We start from the raw sequence: 8406 nt of genomic DNA, 5'->3' as shown, positions 1-8406 counted from the left end.
TGAATTAGCCATAGTTTGTGATGTCACGGTGTGAAGTTATGAACTCCTAGGACATTCTAAAAATACTTTCAGTTTCTGCCAACTCTTTGAGTCAGACAAACATTTTGGTGTATTGAAATCCTTTTGATGGTACTTTTCAAGCACATTTGGCACAAAAACAGCAAAATTGTAGATTTAATGATAACTTATGCCAATATTTGCTGTGAAAAAATTGTGACAATATTAATTTCTATAAATAATACAGATAACCAAAACATCTTCTCCACACTTCATCTTCAAAAATTACCTTCATGTTCCAGCTCACCTTTTTCAGATTAAAAAACAAAACAAATTGTTTCCTGCCTGTATAAATTAAATTTATTATACCAATAAAAGTAAATTATGTGAAGTTATGAACTTCCCATTAATGGAGTTCACATCTGCATCATGCGTGGCCAAAACAAGTTTAACTTGCTTGAAATGCAAAGTAATTTGCTGTAGCAATTTGCTCAGATGTCTAAATCAGACCCAATACATGTAGCAACAATGATTTAACAAGTCTAAATTTTGTGACCGTGTGAAGTTATGAACTCCTGCAAACTTTTAAACCTGAATCTGTGAAGTGATCAAACATGAGTTTTCTTAAATCATAGCTGTTCCTTGCGTATAATTTATGCTCTAAAATACATCTCTATTTTCAAAACAAAGAAAATGTTCATTTTTAAAATTGATTTTGTATGTCACAAAAATGGACACCTATTCTGACTTTGGGCCATATACTTCAGCTACTGTCAGTATGTTTGTCCCTGTCCCTGTATCTCTTTCTCTCTCTTCCTTGGCCCGCGTGCGTCTCTCTCTCTCTCTCTCTCTCTCTCTCTCTCTCTGTCTCTCTCTCTCTCTCTCTCTCTCTTTCTGTCTCTCTCTCTCTCATTTAGGCAGTCATCGTGCGCACTTGGTCTTGTGCTTGCCGTGTACACACGGGGGTGTTCGGACACCGAGGCGCGAGTCTGCACACAAAGTTGACTCGGAGAAATAAATCTCTCGCCGAACGTGGGGACGAACTCACGCTGACAGCGACCAACTGAATACAAATCCAGCGCGCTACCGACTGACTGAGCTACATCCCCGCCCGTGTGTGTGTGTTTGTGTGTGTAAGGTTGTGCATGTGTGTGTATGTGCGCGGGTGTGTATGTGTATGTGTCTGGGTGTATGTAAGTGCATGTGTGCAGTGTGTGTGTGTGTGTGTGTGTGTGTGTGTGTGTGTGTGTGTGTGTGTGTTTGTCTCTTAGGTGGTTCACAATCGTATTGAACTTTTCGCTTGACATCAAGATTGATTTGGGACACATGGCTGATGCATATATCTGCCTCCACTTGCCGCAGTGTGTGCCTAAACCTCTCCATCATGTATGAGTTAAACGAATGAAGAGAGACTGAAGCAATAAAACTAACTTGAGCCTATGTGAATAGAGCTCAGCAGTAATAAAAAAAAAAAGAAAAAATAGCTGAATTGTAATCAAAAACGTTGTCGGGGTATATTTCGGAACATTCCTGTATTTGAAACTTTTCACTTCCGGCGTGCGACGTTTGTGTGTGGTAGGGACTTACTTTGTGACAGATCGTCCAAATGCGCAAGTATAAGAGCTGCGCGTTTTAACGATTCTTGTATTGTATTCTTTGCATCGATCAAACGCGCACACATCGATCGATGTGTGCGCGTTTGATCGATCCACCAAACGCGCAGTGCGATCGCGCAGATCGATCAAACGCGCCTAACAGAAACACCAAAGACTCCAGCCAGGAAACCCCCAGTGAGTAAAAATTGCTGTTATTTGCCCAGTATAGTATGCTATTAGTGATACTGATAGTGATAATATGCTACTTGTAACTCTTTTGTGAGTACCGGTACATGTATACTGGGTGTTTTCTCAGTTTCTGTCCGCTGTCAGTGTGAGATTTATAGTTATATATTATAACCTGTTTTTCTAGTTTCATGGTTTAGCCACGACTCACTTTGAATGAGGGTCATCTGCCAGGCATTTAGCTGATTATCTGATAAGTGATATTTTTTAATTTGCTATTTATAAATTACAGTTACAGTAAACTAACACTGTCGCACAAAGTATGTGACTTTAAAAAAAGATTTGTTTGAAATCATGTGAGCTCTGTCCACTAGATGATGGAGAAGGGAATTTTTCCAGTTGAGTCTGCAACATGGATTTTTTCTCTCTCGGATAACAAATAGTACAGTATGGTAGGAAAAATTTAGGGTTGGTGTGGCGATAACTTCTTCTTCTGCGTTCGTGGGCTGAAACTCCCATGTACACTCGTGTTTTTACGTGTATGACCGTTTTTACCCCGCCATTTAGGCAGCCACACGCCGCTTTCGGAGGAAGCATGGTGGGTATTTTCGTGTTTCCATAACCCACCGAACTCTGACATGGATTACAGGATCTTTTCCGTGCGCACTTGGTCTTGTGGTTGCGTGTACAGTAGTACCTGCCATATCCGGTCACCCATTAGTCATTGCAAAGGTGACCGCAAATATCAGGTGGCCGTTCATTACAGGCCCCCTCCTCCTCCAAAAAAAAAACCAAAACACGATCAAGTTTTCATGAAGAAAAGAAAGCGATCATCCACGAGCCGCCGATTCATTGTCTCTGTTAGTTTTGCTTTCGTTTATACATCTTAATTATTTGCGTGTTTAACTCGATCGTCCTGGCTAAGCTATTGTTTCGTATGTTTCTATGTGTGTTGTTTGGATTATTATATATGTATTTGAGTGTCAGATAAACAAGTGTTTCAAACTCACATCAGCTGTGATCGATCCGGAAGTGACTGCCGTAAATGTACATGTATGCGCATGTCTGTATTTACAGTTTGCGCATGCGTAAGTATTCATGTCGTCTGCTCGTGCTGTGCCGTCTGTGCACACAACACACACACACACACACACACACACACACACACACACACACACCACAGGCGCTCACCCGCGAAAGTGACAAGTGGCCGTTAAGTGGCCGCTCCTGTCGAGTAAGAGGGGCACCTTAGGGCAAAAATCAGTGACCGTTGACCGCGTCAGACAGGTTAACGGCCATTAAGAGTCAATTATAGAAGGAAAACTCATTAGTCATGGGAAAGCTGGCCGCTCCGGGTAGGTTCACGCCCACGAAAGGGCCGGAAATGGAAGGGACTACTGTACACACGAAGGGGGATAAGTCACTAGCAGGTCTGCACACAAGTTGACCTGGGAGATCGGAAAAATCTCCACTCTTAACCCACCAGGCGGCCGCGGCCGGGATTCGAACCCTCGACCTTCCGATTACGAGGCCGACGTCTTACCACCCCGCCACAGCGCCCGTCGTGTGGCGATAACAATAAAGATATGTCATAGTGACTTGACTAATTGATTTGAATTCTGCTGCAGGTCAGTCGCCCCCCACCTCCTGGTTGCCTACTACAACTTCGAGGAAATACGACAGGACACCCTTCAGCTTGCTGCACCATGGTGTCTCTTGGAGAACAGCAAGGAACAGATACAGGGAATAACCGAAGCCAGCCAAGTGAAACTGTTGTCCTCTACGTTATGATTACGCACTCCAGCAGACATCAACTTGTGGTCGACGTGCGTGGGTTTTGCTCAAAATACGTAAGTATTCGTCAGTGTTTGGCTTCTCGAATTAAGTTTCAACTTAATCTCTGTCTCGAACCACAGGCGGAAGGTATCGTTCACTGGACCACTACTTACATAGAAAGACTATACTGAACGAATCGTCGGTAAGCTTACCACACTGTCATACTGTCATACTCATAGTGATATCACTGATACATTTGTACAGGTAAACATGGCTGTTTGCTGAAAAAATCGTTGTGAAAAATTGTAATGTCTCTGAAGTTTGATTCAGTCCGTCATTCATTTTGATGGGAAGTCAACCCTTGGTGAGGCTAATACTAATATTGTTTTGATCTGTATTCTGCCAGTGCCATTGCCAACTGCCATGGTTGTTCTTGTGGAGTTCTAGAACAAGCTCTGGTTTGAATGACCAGCTAAAATTAATGCTAATAGTAAATAAGTACATTATTTTTGCATTAGCGGGGTATACAAAATATTTTATTAAAAAAATACCGCATGGTTTTGCTTGATCAAATCATTTATCAGCTAACAATATGCTTTTATTTCAGTTGGACCTGACTTGAGCATGGTTCCGTTGTCTCCGCAACAACAGCTTGATTGAGATACAGGCATGTCCAGTTTTCAGCAAGTGCAGGCTGAGTGTGAAGATCTGATTGCTGATCTAGACACAACATAAGCTGCTTGACACTATTCCAAGGTAAGCGAGAAGCTTTGAAAATAGTTACTTTAATTCAGTAATGCGTAATTATGTATGCAATACTCCTGCTGGTGAGTTCACTACAAACAGGTACTACATTAGAACTAGAAGAATAGGTTCCACAAGAACATTTCTGACTGTTGATGCCACTAAAACTCTCGTTACATCCTGCATTCTGTGTAGATTAGATTACAGCAAATCCCTTCTCCTAGGCTGCCCTGACTCCACTCTCCAACCCTTGCAAAAAGTACAACACTCTGCAGCACTCCTCTCATGAAAGAACTTCACTGGCTTCCTGTGTCTCAACGTATTAGGTATAAAGCTGCCTGCTTCTGCTACAAGATCATCTCTCATTCTCTGAATCGGCACCTGCCTATCTTTCGTAACTGGTCTCCCTCTACACTCCCTCTCGCACCCTTCATTCTTCTGCTGATGCTCGACTTCTCCGTCAAGGTTGCTTTAAACGCAAGGCTCATGGCTTCCGCACGTTTTCATATCATGGCCCTCAGTTATGGAATTCACTCCCCTTTCTATTACGTCACTCTCCATACATGATTTCATCTTTTAAGTCCAATTTGAAAACTCACTTGTTCCAACAACATTACGGATAGTTCCTTAGGCCAAACAAAAAAATAGTCTGTTTACGGTAACATCGGCCCAAAAAATAGGGTCGGTAGGTCGGGATTTTTTTTTTTCTCCAAAAAACATCAAATTATTTTGCCAAAAAACATTGACAAACTTTGTTTTAAAATTTTGATTTTTTTTCTTTTTTTCCCAAATGCCAAAAAAAAGTCTAGGGTCGCGCAAAAAAATAGGGTCGGTCGGGATACCGTAAACAGACTTCTTTTTTTTTTGGCCTTGGCATAGAGTCTGGGGATGTGAGATGTGCATGATGTGTTGTTTGAATCTGACAGTGATTGTATGAATTTTTTATACACGTATTGTTGTCACGCGCTTTGAACTTCTGATAAGGCGCTTTATAAATGCCCGTTATTATTATTATTATTATTATTATAAGTAGATACACACTTGTAAACTTATGTTAGTTTTCACACGTGAGCATGAAGTGCCTTTATGAGGAATGTATAGTGGCTTGCAATATTGAATTTGAGGGATGTTTGCAGTTATATAATATATTAGCACAGCTCAGTTTTCTACAGGGTTCCGTGAGAACAGTGAAATTCTCCTTTGAGGACTGAAAAATATCTTGGATAATTGGTCTTAATTGGGGGGGGGGGGGGGGGAGATTTAAAACATAAGTACATTCACATGTGTTTTTCATTTTCACTGTGTAAAGGTGGGGAGGTCCTTCTCTACTTGTTTCTTTGTTTTCCCATTGACATATATTTTTGTTCTTGTCTATATTTTTTACATAGGTGCTGTCCTCATCCCCAGCCGACTGTTTCCGCTGAAGCCGTGAAGGATGCTTCTTCATGTAGGCGTGGACATCTTTTTCGTCGCCGTGCAAGGCTTCCAGTTCCAGTACCATATAATTTTGTGAATACTCTGGGGACCTGTCATCAACTTTGGAAGGACGCTTTATTTTAACACTTTGTACCCCATCTATGTTGACCAAGATTTTTTAAGCCGAGACCAGCTGTGCTGCAGCAGGTCACTCAGAATTGTAGAAACTGTATCAACAGGCTAGAATCCTGGCGTTAGATCAACGTTACAGGAAGCGACTGAAGCTAACAGTCTAAGCAGGATGCGGATATGTGCCGAATGATAACAGATGCAATGTACATAGTGACTGTGTGTACCTGGGAGACAAGGAGTTAAGACCACATCTGAACTGAGGATTTAGTCTCTCCATAATCAAACGCTGAAGAAGATTTCAGAATGAACTTTGTTAGATAAATTATGGTTGTTATGATCGTCACATTTTATGTCCCCCCCTTCCCCCCTTTTCAAACTTCCCCGCTTTTCAGACCTTACATTTTTGGATTTTCTGTTCACAACCTGTTGTACATTTACCTACATATTAAGCAGATTTCCTCCTTTTTAAGACCAGCTTATTTTTTTATTCTTGGAGGCCTGAAAAGGGGGTTTGGAAGGACACTGTATTTGTTTGTTCGAAATTCAGAATTCAAATAATTCTTCATCAACGAGTTATTACTGGCTCACCATAGCAGTTAGGCCAGTCTTACTAACTCTTACTTTTATTAATGTGCCGTGATGCAAAGACGTTGAGCAGTTTTCAGATGTTTATGAATCTAGGGCTTTCAAAATTTACTGACATACAATACAATAACTTCATTAATCTCTAAAAGAGAAATTGCATTGCTGAGCTTTTGTGTCCGTAATAATAACATACATAAAACATTCAAAAATAAACATTTGTTCTTTGTCATTCATACATTCTTGTGTTCTTATACATTTCTTCATGTTGGACTCCATGACTCCATGACATCCAAACATGAAGTTCAGTTACCCCTTTTTGAGTCACTTGAGAAAAAGTGACTCTATGTAATCGGTCAGTGTTAGTCTGTCCGGCCGGCCGTCCGGCCGGCCGTCCGTAGACACCACCTTAACGTTGGACTTTTCTCGGAAACTATCAAAGCGATCGGGCTCATATTTTGTTTAGTCGTGACCTCCAATGACCTCTACACTTTAACGATGGTTTCGTTGACCTTTTACCTTTTTCAAGGTCACAGGTCAGCGTCAAAGGAAAAATTAGACATTTTATATCTTTGACAAAGTTCATCGGATGTGATTGAAACTTTGTAGGATTATTCTTTACATCAAAGTATTTACATCTGTAGCCTTTTACGAACGTTATCAGAAAAACAAGGGAGATAACTAGCCTTTTCTGTTCGGCAACACACAACTTAACGTTGGGCTTTTCTCGGAAACTATAAAAGTGACCGGGCTCAAATTTTATGTGAACGTGACTCCCAGTGACCTCTACACTTTGACGTCTGCTTTGGTGACCTTTGACCTTTTTCAAGGTCACAGGTATGCTTCAGGTATGCATTGTGTTGTGAATAGCAATTTCTTCCTGTCCATCTGATGCCTCATATAATATTCAGAACTGCGAAAGTGACTCGATCGAGCGTTTGCTCTTCTTGTTAACTTTGAAGGTCACATTGTGGGCGAATTTTTAGCAAAAAGTTGGAACATGGTATGACTGTTCTTACTCACAAGGGAAGTGATTTTGTTATTTACTGATTTTCATTTTGTGTGGCCTTCTTTCACCCATTTAATCATTCATAAATGTTCATACCCAAGGGAAGTAATTCACATATATCTATGGCCAATGTTTTCACAGGGCATCTATAGTGTGGATGAACACTGTCTCCACTCAAAATAGTCCTTTGCTATTGTACATTGTGAATCAGCATTTTTGTTTTTTTCCTGTTTGAATAAAGTGCAATCATTTTACAACCAAAGTGTTAATGTTAAAGATGTTTACATAATGTGTGAAGGATGATGCATTTGAAAACTAATATTGTTAAATGTAAATTGACCTGTGACAAGTCAGCATAGTGCAATATCCAAGCATGAAACCCGCACACAATTCCCAAACAACATGCTTTCTTTTCCACAAAATTCCATCCAGTGGAAAACAATTATGTGAACGTCATAACATGGTGTTTTTTTAAATTAATAATCAAGCCTTACACCAACTAAAATGGTGTTAATAGGCATTTGAGCAAGCTTTAACACCAACATAACATGGAGTTAATAGGCATTTGAGCAAGCTTTAACACCAACATAACATGGGGTTTTGCATGTTATACCAGCAATAACATGATGTTAATCACATTACAAGCAAGCTGTAACACCACCAAAACAAGCAGTTTTGCAAGTTAAGTCTACGATAACATGATGTTAATCACATTACAAGCAAGCTGTAACACCACCAAAACAAGCAGTTTTGCAAGTTAAGTCTACGATAACATGATGTTAATCACATTACAAGCAAGCTGTAACACCACCAAAACAAGCAGTTTTGCAAGTTAAGTCTACGATAACATGATGTTACTTGGCGTTAAACCAAAGCTTTAATGCCATCAAAACTTGGAATTTTTGCATGTTACAGACATGCTGTAACATGGTTTAACATGATGTTTTGACCGTCGCAAAACGCGCTGAA

At 40.4% G+C, this 8406-nt stretch overlaps 1 long non-coding RNA gene across 1 annotated transcript; it reads left to right on the top strand.

The window, feature by feature from the left end:
- The first annotated feature begins 739 nt into the window (after positions 1 to 739).
- Positions 740 to 7699, top strand: LOC138949435 (uncharacterized). Its single transcript, XR_011450276.1, has 4 exons — positions 740 to 1787; positions 3407 to 3628; positions 4162 to 4310; positions 5687 to 7699. It is a non-coding gene; the product is annotated as an uncharacterized lncRNA (long non-coding RNA).
- The last annotated feature ends 707 nt before the right edge of the window (positions 7700 to 8406 follow it).

The sequence above is a fragment of the Littorina saxatilis genome, linkage group LG15, assembly GCF_037325665.1.
Source record: "Littorina saxatilis isolate snail1 linkage group LG15, US_GU_Lsax_2.0, whole genome shotgun sequence".
In the NCBI taxonomy this organism is placed as follows: domain Eukaryota; kingdom Metazoa; phylum Mollusca; class Gastropoda; order Littorinimorpha; family Littorinidae; genus Littorina; species Littorina saxatilis.
Note: the sequence above shows the minus strand (reverse complement) of the source record. Positions and strands in the feature narration are given on the sequence as shown.